The sequence below is a fragment of the Helicoverpa zea genome, chromosome 31 (genome assembly GCF_022581195.2).
Source record: "Helicoverpa zea isolate HzStark_Cry1AcR chromosome 31, ilHelZeax1.1, whole genome shotgun sequence".
NCBI classification, from domain to species: domain Eukaryota; kingdom Metazoa; phylum Arthropoda; class Insecta; order Lepidoptera; family Noctuidae; genus Helicoverpa; species Helicoverpa zea.
Genome location: NC_061482.1, coordinates 9,772,001 through 9,787,622, shown reverse-complemented (window position 1 = coordinate 9,787,622; position 15,622 = coordinate 9,772,001). Strand labels below are relative to the sequence as shown.

General features: G+C 35.1%; 1 protein-coding gene across 2 annotated transcripts in view; it reads right to left on the bottom strand.

The window, feature by feature from the left end:
* Positions 1-14,515, bottom strand: part of LOC124644968 (UNC93-like protein) — a 73,746-nt gene extending 59,231 nt beyond the window's left edge. The window contains exon 1 of one of the 2 annotated variants that reach the window (XM_047184664.1): positions 14,287-14,515. The gene's annotated coding sequence lies outside the window, so the exon portion shown is untranslated. The remainder of the gene's footprint in view (positions 1-14,286) is intronic. The other variant, XM_047184663.1, reaches the window with a different exon arrangement.
* Positions 14,516-15,622: the final 1,107 nt, after the last annotated feature.

The window sequence follows — 15,622 nt, the reverse complement described above, 5'->3', positions numbered from 1 at the left end:
AATGTAGATAATATTACATTAAACTAAACAAAACAAACAAAAAAAAAAATACTTACACCCAGAAATAATACCTATCTAAGGAGAAAAAGTTTACAAAACTGATGTCATACATAAAATATTGTCCCACTTAGCCACGATGTCTGTGTAGCAGCAATGATTAGGAACATCTCGCTAAATGACGATCATATTTACAATCGGTTATCGCATCGATTCGAAATCATTCGCTAAAAGGTCAACTCTACACTCCCAATATTGGTTTGAAGTAAATAGGACAATTGTAAATGTATGAATGACCCAATAAATTGTTTGCTGTTGAGAAACCGTGGGAATATGTCAAATCAAATATACCTAAAAGGATTCTTTTGTTTTTGTCCTTTATGTGTAGTGAACGAGTGCCAATATCTGTTAAAATTTTGCCTTTCTTTTGAAACGCAAAAACATTGGTGTGCACACTCTTAGAACTACTGCTAGTGAGACCTCCAACAATTTTGTTCTATCTCACTTAAGAGGTCATGCGACTATTGTTTAACAAAATAAATACTTCAGTACCCGAACTTTACATACTCGAAAATAAAAATTCGACTAAACCATAAAAAAAATTAAATGTTTTACTAAAACTGGAACAGTATTGGGTCAAAAATTCATTGTTGTGACACGGTCACCTGAAAACCTGTCATTGACTAAACTCAGACAAGGTAAGCAAGCAACAGTTATTTTTAGGGTTCCGTGCAGTACTCGTAAACCTGAGACTTCTTAATAACGTATGCCTCTCACTCTTGGAACGTGTACGAAATTTACCCGAAGTGAAAACTAGCCGGTATAATAAACTCTTTAGTAGATTCCGGAGGTGTATCGCGATTGTGCATACTACGTACTTATTCGGGTGACTGACTGATCAGATAACAACTGTGTCTTGTCTATCGAGATATGGTAATGCTTCGATAAGTATTTGTCTAACCTATAAGCTAGAATTCTTCTCCATACAAGTGTTTTCCCCTCAGGCTTAGTTCACAAGCGTTAAGTACTTGTTAGCAAAATTGACGTACCTTTTAGTATTGTTAACGGAACCCTTTGTGTGGTAAATAGTTCAGTCTATTTGCTGGATTCTAATACAGTAACAAGAAGAGTAAATATACAGGAACCATACATAGAAGTGAGTCTCTTAACAAAGATTATTTACTTATTCAACGTGTGAAAACCTAAGATAAGAACATGAGAACATGAGAAGAATTAAAAATGAAAGTTAGGCAATAGGTTTGACCAGTTAGGCTTACTTTTCACAACGTTAATTAACAATACTTAAAGAAACACCTCAATAAACTTCATTATCGTACTTATATCTATATCTTTCTTTTTTACTATAAACTAAGCAATCGCGTCTAGTCGAAAAAGAGCTAATTACTACCCACCGCAACTTATACTTGACCTTTTATGCTTCTGATGATACTCAAGTGACCCTCAATTTTAAGCGGCGCTAATATATCCTGATATATTAAGCACATTAAGTTAAAATCAAATAGGTAATCGATCATGAGCTGCACTATTGTACGATTTAAAACAAAAGATCTAGACGCCTACACATATACACAACAAAATATAATCGCATAGCACACTAACAAAGGATCAGGGCGCGACGAAGAGGGTGCATAACGGTAACAGTAATCAGACCAATCCATTTGATACTTCAGTACTAATAAGAGCGGCTCTGAGGCTAACTTCAGTAATAAATGCTCAAAATAAATAGTAACGTGTGACTTGATATCCATGAAGGCATTGTTCTAACCTCGTATAGTTATGCCTAATTAATCAACTTAAGAAACAAACGAAACTTATTACATAATAAACTTAAAAGTTGCTGCCATACCGACAAATATATTATTCAAATAATATAAATGATCGTCAAGGTAAAACGGGTGAAGAGAAATTTGGTGAATTAATTGTCTCGTATGCACTTGTGCATATTGAATGTGCAAGATGTTATTTGTAATGTAAATTCAATATGTGCACTTACTCGAACACGTCTGCCTAATAGGCTTTTGTATCATGCCTATTTTCGACGCTTGAAACTACTAGCTATGGGTATTAACAATGCTGGTTGTCTGCAAATTTGAAGAATTTAATGCATTATTTTATCGACTCTTACTACGGGTAATTGAATTAAGCATAACAACAATTTGAGAAGACTTTCTCATATGAACATCGCTACTTTCCTTTAAAAACAAAAAGTTAAGATAATGAAGCCAAGCATTTACGTTCTGTTGAATGCAAACGTGAAATATTCGATTGAAATTATTTTATAAACGATAAAACAGTTGGAACTAATGCGCTTGGTACATTCAACCGTCTCGGAACATGTACACAGAACACGTGACCAAGACGGTCACCCAACGTTTTCATAATGTTCAACGATATTTTACTCAAGTACGAACTAAACTGCATCACCAAAATTATGCTAACATAGCACCTTTTTACTCTACTCATCATCCTCCTGCCCTTATCCCAATTTTATTTGGGGTCGGTTGGAGGGGGACATCTTTATTTTTAAAAGTTAGAGTAACAGTCAGCTCACCACTAAAGTTTAGAGCAATTTGGCTATTTCATTTATTTTGCATTTTGTTGAAAAGTATCCGCATATTCAGATTGTAATGTGTTAATCTATTTATTTTTAATTATATTACTGATTCTTATTCCAAGTATACACAAAACTATGGAAACTCGACGACGTGAACACCGAGCTATCTCGACAACTATGTACTATATCAGGGACATGTATCTATAGACGATCTGCGCAAGAGCCGTTCAAAACGATGTCAGTTTATCTGTGCCTAACGGTCACCCCCTTCCTTGTATTTGCTTTGTACATTGAAAATATCTTTGTATTGAATGTCTGTGCATAAAAATAATAATCATTTCATGTTGAACTCTTCCGAAGTGTGCCGTTTACAAGTAAATACGAGAATGCGTCATTCATTATTTGTTCGTCGTTTTGATAAGAGATCTAACTCTGAGCGTAGCCAATATGGAAAATGCACGAAATGTCCGAATGAAATTGAAGTCGTAAGAAATAATGGTAAAATTTAATTTTCGTGCATGTTTCAAACCTCAATAATTAACTCTGCTACTAACATCGAAGCAGACTTTAAATTGTTTATCTATTATCTCTCTCATTACAGATATCGAATTGTCTTGACAGGTATTAACGGGACCGGAGTGGTATCAAACTAAAAGTATCAGGAATTAATAACCAGTTCATTCATGAGCAAGCGGTATCTCTTATTAAGTCCAAACATAAGTTCAGAATTCAATTAGACTTTTCATGTAGGTAGGTATTAAATGTTTCAAACTTCATTCTAATAATATATTCCCACTATGTTTTGCCTAACAGGAAACTTGAAATTATAATTGAATTAGAATTTCAATTATCTGAACGACACACAAACGATACTCGTCGGCCTTCAGGGGAAGATTCTAAGGATACAGGCAAAATGATTGTATGTTTCACGACCTTGATATTCAAGAATAACGACTTCTAAAATACCTAGTTTATTCGTATATATTCAACGGAAAAATTCTCATATTACATCAGTTTTTAAATAATTTATTCAGCTTAAAGTTTTGGCCAGGCATTTGCATTCGTGAAATTGTCCTTCTCAATACAAAGTCTTGTTTGACAGTGTTGAGTTACCTGTATCTCGCTACTGAACAGTATAATATATTACATGCATTATGTAAGTTTAGGTTATCGAAATACTCGTTGCATAAGTCATTTCAGATAGGGGTGACATAAATCTTGGTTATGACAGGAAACATAACATGAAATCGAAGCAAAGTTGAGCAAAACTTTATAAAATCGTTCACACGTTTTTGTTTTTGGCGTCTGGTTTTAAAAGAGTGGTGCCTGGCCTCCATGAAAGTGTTATGGGATGAACTCCATCCAATTATAGCGGGGCGGATATTTTTAAAACTACCAATAGAATTCCATTATTTAAAAACCTTGTCTTCGGGTTTAAATTACATCCCTAAGCAAAGAAATTCTATTGGTTGTTTAAAACATCTCCACTCCGCTCCGACTTTATGGAGTCTGCGCCTTTCTAGAGTGGAGACTCGTTGACAGAAAATTACGCTGTCTTAAAATTTACAACGTTTCTCTAAAAATCACCGTACGTCCTTTGCGCCCGAGTTCTATTTACTAAGATTTTTCTGAGAAGTAGAGTCGTTAAAATATTTTCCATGTTTTTGGTTGTCGAGGTATATATTTAATCTCTTAAGGTTATTGTTACTATCGATAATCCTAACAAAGCGTAATCACAGGATTTGCGTTGGCAACTTATTGCCGGTCATTATTAATGATGAACTGTGTTTGAGGAATTTTGTTGCAGGCAATTAACTTCTGACCCACACAAATAATAATCAAGAAGCAGCCAGTTTTATGTTAACCTAATATGTTATCTCCACAGGTATGTTCACGACTTGATGAATCTACACAAGTCTCGAAAAATTAACACAAAGTTAGACAAATGTGCGGACAATTTTAATGGGAAAGATCATTAGCGTACACAATGTCAATTAAAATGACGTTCATTTGATAAATCTAATTTTAGAAGTATTTAGTAGCAGCTACTAAGATGTTTGTTATAACTATAGTACGTATGGATTGCATATCGATTTACGATTGGTAATCTTGCTCGCCTCGGCGTGCGGCGACAATCATGCCTTGATGAATTCACGAACAATCACCGTTTTTATACGAGAACATGGAATATTTGCATAGAAACATTGTTTATTATAGATTCACAACTTGTAGTTTTAGATAAGCCTACAAACGGAAAATTCGTGTCTTGAAAGTTGAATAGAGTTGTTGTCTGGTCTGGTACTTCACTGAATAAACGGATTTCGGATTTTATTTTTAATAGTTTTGCACTTGTTTTTACACCATAGCCTTATAACGTATGCGTCCCGAAAATGCAATTGATCTAAATTGCGTGAAGATGCTTAAGATACTACTACCACAACCGCGGTCTTTACGTATCACGGCAAAATTCTTATCAACACACCAAACTAACAAATTAATGATTAATGGCTCCCATATGACGTTGGTGAAATCCGAACCATCTAAATAAAGCAAAATATTTCCATCTAAGAATCCGCTACGACGTTCCTAATAATACTTCCTCATTGAATCACCCAAGGAAGTGGAACGGAATGATTGTAAAAAAACCACAATTAATAGCTCCGAGCAGATAAGCGAGCAATTAACAAACCAGACAGAAGCAGTTTGATGGTAACATGGACAATACGCAGCACATATATTGTGCACGAGCTAAATCTTTACAAGATATCAATCCGAATGAATCCTGAAACACCTTTTCGATCAATGTGTATTACATCATTTACCAAAAAATATTTTTACGCCCGAGCCCCGAGCCCGAGCTCGCCCATATTACCATAAGTGGCGAAATTTGGCTTTACTTCATTTAGTAGCTCTTAATTGTTAAGGTAAAACAGTGGCAATATAATCTGTTTCCACATAACTGCGATAACACACAGCCTAAGACCATTGACATAAATACTGTTAACGCATAAACTTTATGCGTTTCGTGACGGTCTAACTCAGCCGTCTGAAAAGGCTCGCCGCAACCGCGCAAATCTGTACGTATTAAACTAGCGTCCTTGTGTTATTAATAAACAAGGAATGGTCAAGTGTTCATGGCAATAAGCCGTGGGAATGCATCGGGTATTGCTGGCTTATCGCCCTGTTAAAGACATTTAACTCGGCGAGGTTCTATTATCAAGTTATTAGTTATTTATGACGAAGACAACACAGCAACACAACACATATCCCGTTTGTGTACAAACTAATTGCGGTGCGGACTATTCAAGATATCAAATCCTAGTACAAGTACAGTGACAAAACTTGATTGACAAAATGAAATAAAATTCATTAAGGAGCCTTGAAGTACTTTATTTCAGCACCATAAAATGCTGAAACCTTGCCAATTGTGGCTATTGGTTGACTGGGTGTCCTCAAATCGGTTGCGAGCTACTTATATGAGCATTTAGTGTAATAGTTGTCACACACAGAGGTAGCGTGAACATTTTAGCGAACGGACAATATAGTCACGCGTAACTGTGTTATTGAAAATGTTCTAAGTAAAACAACGTACAATCAGTGCCGCTTGTACACTTAAATTACTTTTTCAAAACCATAAAGGTAGCCATGTTGACCGTACAATGAGTTGCTTCAAGACATTTTCGGAGACGGACGCTAGGAACATTTGTTAGTGTATTGTATCAGATCAACGGCCGCCAATATTTAAAGGATAAAACGGTTTCACTAGAATTAAGAGAATAGTTCACTGGCAGTAATTTTCCTGACAGCCATTCTCAACTTTCCTGTGCAAGAAATCTTTGCTAGAATAGCGAGTGGTTTCTAATGGAGTTTTCGATAGCAATGTTCTTTTTGTTCTCTAACTAAAGCAATATGGTATAGGTGCCTATTACCTACCCCTTAAACCGCAACATTTAACAAGAACGAATATTTATAATTTGTTGTGACAGGTAAAGTAAGCAAAATAAGGAAAATGCTGAAGTTATTGAGATTACCTATAGCAGAATGTCGCGAAGTGTTATATTCATATGGCATACAAGTTTGTATTGGGCCATTCATGTATGTAATAAAAGTAGTTATATACTTAGTCGCTTTAATAAAAGTACATGAACTGTTTTATTCATGATTTTCCGTGATGATATGAACGCCTGTTTCCCAGTGTGTCTACAGGATTTGATGACTCATTTGAACATCGGTCATTCGGTGGTTTATTTTGTATTCGATTTCAATTCTATTCTGGGTTTATTTTCCTTGAATTAAGATCACACAATGATTGTAATTCACTCTTTAACCGGGAGAGTAGAGAACTTTATAGAGAGTGAATAAATATTTTTCTTTCCTTCATTCACAATAAAATAATGTTACAATCTATTTTCTCTACTTTACAAACTCGTCTTTCCTTGCTAAGCCTTGAAAGGAAACGTTTTATGAGGAAAATAATTGAAGTGTTTGCATCGCTGACTGATTCATCGTTATACATATCAATATTATAATGTTTTTTTTTTATGATTATAGACAATGACGTGGGAAATAATTAAACGAAGTGGGGATTATCCACACGAGAATTGATTGAACGTCAAAAATGCGACGAAGTTGTCAAAAATTTCGTTATTATAACATCTAAAGAATTTTATTTATTTGCGCATTCATGTCTGTGTGATTATGTTAATAAGTCCTATTGTTATACCAAACAGGAATTATTTTAATAGTCTCAATTTTTGTAATATTTAATAGTTGGCGTGTCATTAAAACGATATTTTTTCTTTACAAAACGCCTAATTAAAATTACTCTTAATTAACTTTAAGAATGCATGAGGCTTGGTTGACTAGCCTCATTGATCCAAGTGGCCAAATCGGCTGTTTAAACAGTGCAACAAAATTACATGAGCTTCTCCGTAAAGGCGTACTGTATACCCTACCTGTTATAGGTATATAATGTACAATTTCCAAATATTGGTCGAAAAATAAGAAACAAATTGGAGAGAAGATAAAAGAACTTCACTTAAGGCCAGCTAAACAATTGACAATCGATGGCCAGAGAACAGTCTCATGTTTATCGGAGCTACAGCTGCACCAAACTCGCAACCTTCCAGTAAATGGTTATTGCATCTACAGCTACAAGGATCCACGAACATTTAGTAACATTTACAGTATCAAAAGTACACAGAGTACATAACATATACACGGCGCAAGAGACGCACATGCCTTAGCAACAGCCTTGTAGATCGATTTAGATAAAATATCAAACCAAATAAAATGTTTTGCACTCTAAATAAAATATAACGATTACCTATTATTAGTTAGTCGCATACCGTCAGTAAAACCTTAGACTTATTTTACCAATCTTAACTGCGCTCATCTGTCCACAAATGTACATTTTACTAATGAACCAGAGATAAGGGCTCCATCTTAATGGCCGTTGGAATCGAACCTGTTCCTATCTCTCACTATTCATTAACATAACTGTCTCAGCACTAAAGTGTTATCGCATAATTAGTATTAGGAGCGTAAAATATTTAAAAGGGTTCCGTATAGAGAATATTATTTGTCACCGTTTATATGCTCACGAAGAAAGCAAACAGGTCGCACATGTTTTACAAGTTTAGAAAAATCTGGGACGGTGCAGCTTTGTAGTAGGTATCTGCTGTCTCTATACCATTGGGTGACTCACAGCATTTGTTTATGTTTACAGGTGGACGCTACAACAATTCTTTAATTGGACATTTCACTATTTATGCACGTGTGCTAAATATTGCACCTTGACCCAATCGTGGCAGCCACATGACCCCGCGAGGTCCAAGAAATGCAGGTACGAGATGCGCCGAAGGTTGCAATAAAAAAACAAGTTGTTATTGCAAATATGTATGTGCAATATTTGTAGTGACAAGTCCCTTTTAAGAAAAAATGCCCTAGAGATCCTGTACGCGTTAACAGACGATGTATATCACAAAACATATCAGCCACGCTATAGCCTGAACCAGGATGTGTCAAACATTTGTGTATTAGACGGGTTCCAGGCTACAAAAGTAGGTTGGACACCTTCAAATAAGATATGACTTCAGACTTCTTTGTATAAAAACTTTATTAAGTTTAGGCATAATCACCTATTTTGCATAAGCTGTGCTTTGGCATTTGTCCTGTTGTGATTTAAATGGCATTAGGTAAATGGCACCAAAGCATATTTTCTCAGAAGTGTCACGATAAATATTACTCGTTTAAAAAAAATCATTAAAAAAGGTTTTTAATCGATGCGTTGTTTATTACTTACCTACTTGTTTTTGGGATTTTATTCATCTTACACGGGTAAAAAAGTTTAAACATAACAAAAACATTTTAATAACAGCTTATTTCGAAACTAGGTCTAAGATTGCTTTGTCGATAGACTTCAACTCATTTGCGTGAATGATAAATTACAAGATATGTGCAATTGGGTCACACGGGCAGAAGTTTTGCCGACAAGTTTTTCGTCTCTAACCTAAGTTAACCTAGAAACGCTGATCACGATGCTTGCTAACAGGATACTGTCTAAAGATACCCTAACGGTTCTTCGCGGCGCCACTCACTCATACGCAAGAAAAAACACAGCCTAATGATTCGACTCGAACGAGGTCCTGTTACTAAACTCGTATATTTTTCTTAAAAATGCACCACACACCCCATACGAGCTAAAATTTTGTGCTTAAAAAGCAAAAACATCACTTCACTTTTATTTTTTCACATTTGGGAACCGGTACCTGACGCAACCTCCGGTAAAATAAATAATTTGCTCGTTATTTCCATTTTTAAAATTTACAATAACGTATGATATACTTGTTGCATTATTTTTTGTTGTTTCAGCATTAATTCTAAGATGTAATACATTATAAACATCTACGTGAAGAATGTCACCAAGAAAGCACGTTTTCTACAACATGTTTAATTTTATTCATTTTTCCACGGTATGCAGGTTTTCTGCGTACACTTACTTAGTTACGGCTAAATGGGTCAGTAATGCATTGCTTGTTTATTTTTAATAATATAAACGAAAGCCTTGAATGAGTGTCCGAGTGCATTTGCCTACATTGCCAAATCGGCATACGGCCGACGCACTCAAATAACCAGTTCCTTCGCTTATCTCGGCATCCAGTATCCACATTCAAGACCGGTTCCAGCCAATAGACGTGTTCTTAAAATCAAAATAACCTGGAAATCATTCAGTTATGCTGAACTCAAAAAAATAAACGTGCGCGCACTTGCAACTATAACCCCTGTACGGTGTAACCTGTCAATCACATTCATCCGACGAATGAATGTAGTGTCAGTTACTGTAACAGTTTTACTGTATTGAAAAATATAAATTGTATGTTGAATATAAATTGGTGCTATCATTAAAGGTACCTACACAATTGTCCGTTATGGATCGAACAAATCTGGTTTACATCAAGATAACAATTAAGTGATGGATATTGGATATGCATGGGAAACGTCACAAAACTGATTTTCATTACTTGATTTGACAGAACCACTTCGCCTAGAATTTCCTCAAGAAATACACAATTAGGAAGTGTAAGAGACTTATGTAGGTTTAAATTACATGCACAAGTGTCGCCAATACCGTCACTAATCGACCAATATAATCACCAAAACGTGATGTTTTCATTTCTTTTAATGACTTCGCTTTGTCAATTTAAATTGGGAACGTAATAAAACACGTTTTACGCAGATTATTTTACACATTTTTTACTGTTATCATTGGGGACTCTAAAATTATACTTATTTATTAAAAAAAAGGTTTATTAATAGTTGAATGACCATTTAATTAATGTAGGGTGTCATGAAACTAATTGGACATATTTTTCAAGTCTCAAAACTGTAGAAAGCTTGTTTTGAAATTTACTTTAACGTAGAACGTTTAAATACTGTCTTGAACCGACTCTAAAACTTATTCACAAAAATCACAACTAGGATATAGAAACCACACACAACTGGACATTTTAACATATCAAACTATTGGATTGATTTAGATTTACCGTGTTTCAGAAAAACACCTATATAAGTGAAAATGGCTTTGTTTAACTCAGAGTTCGTCATGAACTATGGAACGTGAAATATGCACCGATAAATTAAATCGATGCTAAGTAAGTAAAACTCGAGCGTATCAATCAATCATTAATGAAAAAGGTGCGACTATGTAAGTACTTGGTTATTTATGAAAATGTAAAAGTTTCCAGGAAAAACAATTATTTTTTTGAAATAGAAATGTTTTTCAAAGTGTATGATAAAATGCCTCCAATGTGTTGGGAAATAGATAGGCGTAGATAATTCTCCCAATTCGCACTGGTGACCTAAGCTATTCTAGCTAAATTCTGTCACGTTCTGCTGACCGAGAGCTCTGATAAACACCTTCACAAACACCCCAAGTAGCTTACTCTATATGGACCACACTTATTGCACAATAACATTTACAAGCTCCAATTACCAACTACGGACTCTAAACTATCGAACGAACTATCTCTAGACAGTTGCATTTGTTCTTAGTCTCTTTGGAGCTACCTCACACTGCAATCTTTTAGTCGGCCGATAGTTTGCTTGGGCTCTTAAAGGGCTTATTACACTTGACTAAATTCAGTCGACTAAATGATTCAGTCACTAAATTCAGACAAATGTAATCGCATTTAGGAAGGTAAATTTCATTTAATCATTTAGAAACCTAATTAGACAAACCTAATTAGGCTACTGAATTTAGTCAAGTGTAATAAGCCCTTAAATCAGAATGAATGGCACATTACAAAGATCAGGTATTTAGCCGGTATCAGTACATAAGGCTGAAAAATTTTAATCAAGATTTTGTTTAAAAATAATCGTGCAAATATAAGATAAAATGGATTAGATCTTGGACAGCATTATGCTGACTATTGCAAGCTCTTGAACATATGTTTTTGTATCACAAATATAGCCACAGGAAGTTATAAAAATCTAGTCGGAAAGGAAATCAAACATTCTATTCCAAAATCCGAACAGGAAAAAGTTCTAGAGCCAAAAAATGATAAGTACTTATCTACGATTTTATCGCTTTCATCGTCCAGCGAATCGAAATTAAGTTTAGTGTTATTTACTCAGAACTAAATCTCTTACGGATTATGTAACACTTCGACCACCTCTATGTTTCTTCACAACATCAAAGTAACCAACTGCGACTAGATGAAACTAGTTATATCCAGTTAATTTGAAATAACGACGCATTATTTTAAACGTTTTTCGTCCGCACTAAATCCACGGCCCGCTGTGATGTTTATATATAAAACGTTTAATTGGCTAGATAATAATCGCTTAAGTAACTTCAATGTCTTGGATCCGAGGATTTCTTGCAATAGATTAATGTCATCGTTAAAATGGTTGTCATACAACGTGACATTGTAGGTTCTTCCCGGAGTAAAAACATAATATTATTAAATATTTTAATTTCGCAAAATAGAAATAAAAAATCCTATTAAATCGTTTACTATAAATTTTATACAAATCAGTGTGTACGAACTTTAGAAAATTTAAAAAATGAAATCGCTTCTATGATATTTTCATATTAATAATATTGGAAATTGTTTTGCTCTAGTTAAGACATCGATAAGTATTTAAGTTACCATGTAATTACTTTTACCTTTACGACGTTGCAAGCGATAAAGTCCTGGCCTTGCGGGAATGATAGTCCGAATTCAATTTATTTGCTAAATTTTAATAACGCCCGATAGAATTGGAGAAATGCCTTCAAACATTCAAGTTGATTCTTAGCGGTTTCGAAATCGCAGACAGAACGTAAACACGTCCTCAGGCGGCGTCACCGTCACCCCACTTACGACACTACCGTATATTAACATAGACCTGTATTCCGACTATTACACAAAGGACACAGAAACAGGGAATGTTTCACAATACCTTTTAATATACAAATAACAAAAAACCCAACTCATGTCCTGCGCTTAACGGCTTTTGACACAGAAAAATAAACCTACCTAATACCTCAACTAACATATCTTCGTTATGATTTTCAATGTACCGAAACAAGTTTGCAGCATGTTTTTCGATTTTGACCGAATTACAAACGACCTGTCAGTGTTTCTTTTTTGTTTTTTTAAGAACTGGTCATTCGAAAAAATGTTATATTCAGGGTACCTGCCTAGAAGACAGTTAATTTATTAGAAGTGCCCAATGTTAAATTAATGTAGATAGGTGCCGTGATTATAATACCTAAATAATATTTTTCATGTTATTTTAAGCAGCTGATTTCATAATTTTTATGCCACGCAAATAAGCATGCTTAATGTTCTGATAAATTATAGAAAGATTTTGATGATTGGACTTAATCTATGACTGCGATTAATACCCGGAATAATACTAGTGTACCTAGCAACATCTAGTTTTTAACGTTGTAAAATATTAAAATAAAAAAATAACTTATAATTTACCGTTAGAATAAATTTTAAATATTTCTATAATCGATCTTTTAACGCTTTTGTAATAAGCAAATTGAGATGAATCGAAAACTATGTAGGTTAATAGCTAGATAACGTATTGGTATATAGTCTGCAAAGTATTTGTCCTAAATTGATTTATAATAACGTTGGTTGCAGTTTAAATATTATGTTGCATTTTTGCAACTACAGGGCATGGACTTCGGAGGTTTTCTCATTTATATTTTTTAAATATATATAAAATTTATTATCGCTTATCAGAAATCGTAAGGACTTAAGGTTCCTACTAGAAACAGTATCAATCAATTTTTGTTTTCAACTTTCTCCAAATACCCACGTTCTCAAAAAAATATTTAAGTGTTTTAACGCCAAATAAACCTTATCTCGTAGTCGTTAATTAATTGCTTTTTAAGACATTTTACAATAATACATTATATACCTATTTCAAAATCTCAATTAGTTATTACAAAAGCTAAAATGTTGTGAATATTTACTTCTAGTAATATTAGTAGACATCGTTGTACCAGTCGATTATCTTTCATTACACTAATTATTTCTTAATTAATTGTGTACAAAATCAATAACTTTAGTTATACACGTATGTACACTTGATAATGCAAGTGTGGTTCGCAGACATTGTTGGTACATGTAAGTGCCTATCTAGACTATTTCAATAATATTTTGAATTACTTAACCGGCTGAATGGCAGTTCGTCATAGTTTTATTATTAATCCACAATTTAACGACTCGGTCTGGTGTTGGTGCTATTAACATAGGTTTTGTGTAGTACCTGTCGCGAGTGGATAATGCGCGAACAAAAGAACCAAACATACGCGTCGAATCGCACCACTCGTCAGTGTAACATCGACGCAACTTACAACAACAAAATACTTAAATCTAGAAAAAAGCAGATACAACATTCGTCGTGCTGTAAATAGTTGAAAAACTCTACGACGGACACAGAATATTTACAAATAGAGTCAAAGCTGTTAACGTTAGCCGTACAATGTGCACGAACTGCAGCCGATCGGTAATCCAAGTCGTCCGCCGAACGCCAACGCATAATCTGCGGGTGGCTTTTGCAGATCCCTAAGTGACCGCACTCCTTTCGTGGAGGTGCGGGTCTTTTGGAAAGTAAGATTTAATCAACATTATCCACTTCGGACGTGAACTCGCAAGAGCAGACAGTCGCTGTGCCTAAATAGTAAAAATTTAAAATAAAATCTGACTTACCTATTGAAAAATTTCAGAGGTCCAAACCGCTGCGGATTCCTTGTAGCTGTCTCGTGCCAAGAGAGTAGTCCGGTTTTGCATTCACGTACCGAAGCACGATCACACTGCGTGAGAGAAAGGGCGCGCAACTCGTTCACAAGTGAACACTATCGCGTGTTGAGCCTCGGCGGTGCGATGCGAGAGTGGGCGTCGCGAAAGCGTGTTGGCGTTCGCGGGTCTCAGCTTGAACTGAAGGCCGCGAGGTGCGGGGGCCACTTTATGGTAGCGCGAGCGCACCCCGCCGGCGTGCGGCGCCCGCGCAACCTGCAGCCGGCACCCGCGCGCTGCACGCTCCTGAAAATTTCATCAATCAAACCCATAGCCCATCCTTATCCGGTAATTTTCCTCATAACATAAATAAAACTGATAAAACCTGTGGTTATCGTTAACTCAAGGTTTACAGGTGTGGCCTGAAAACATATTTTAAACTAAACCACAAATTAATAAAATAAATAATCCATCTTACTTTATTACGTTTTGTCCACATTTGTGCCAGTACCAGTAGACATAACTTTTATTATAATAAGTAATAAAAGTAATTGTACCTATTAGAAGACGTACATTATAAGTAAAACTACATTTGAATAAATCATAATCATCAAAACAACAATCATATATAAGTACAAAACTGTATAACTAACCACAGTTAGGTATAAATAAGCAGTCAAACCTAGGCTCTAAAAAGGATAACACTTTGAGGAAACTCAAGAAACATGGAATGTGTGGGTTTGGTTGCTCTCCATTGTATGGGAATGTTGCGGTTTTATGGCTCACGTACCAATAAGCGTGTTAATATCTGAAACAATATGTTTAATGCATGGATATATTTTGATGGTGACAAATTGACTTTAATCTGACGTGACATCAACGGACAACCCATCGGCTTCTTGCGCCCTATCCTAATGTCCTACATTGATTTGCTTACTATAGGTAGAAGTTTGACATTAGCCCATTGTAGTTACCTAAAGTCAATTTCCTATCTCTTGTAAGCAAAACCATAGATAACAGAATATTGGGAAATACCGCGCCTAAGCTCATTTTAAAATAAGGACAAGACAAATTATGTACAAATATACCTACTACCTACGCATGAACAGATACAAGTGTTTGCATACATATAACAAAATAAATATAAGTTTCCCAAAGTAATTATTCCTGAATAACATCAGTGATTCATCAGTTAAGCAAGTAATTTTAGAATACCAGGGAGTAGGTTGTCCCTTATGGTACCGGAACTGAGAACTACTAACAACACTAACAAATTCGTTTTTTATAAAAAAAATACACGGATACGCTT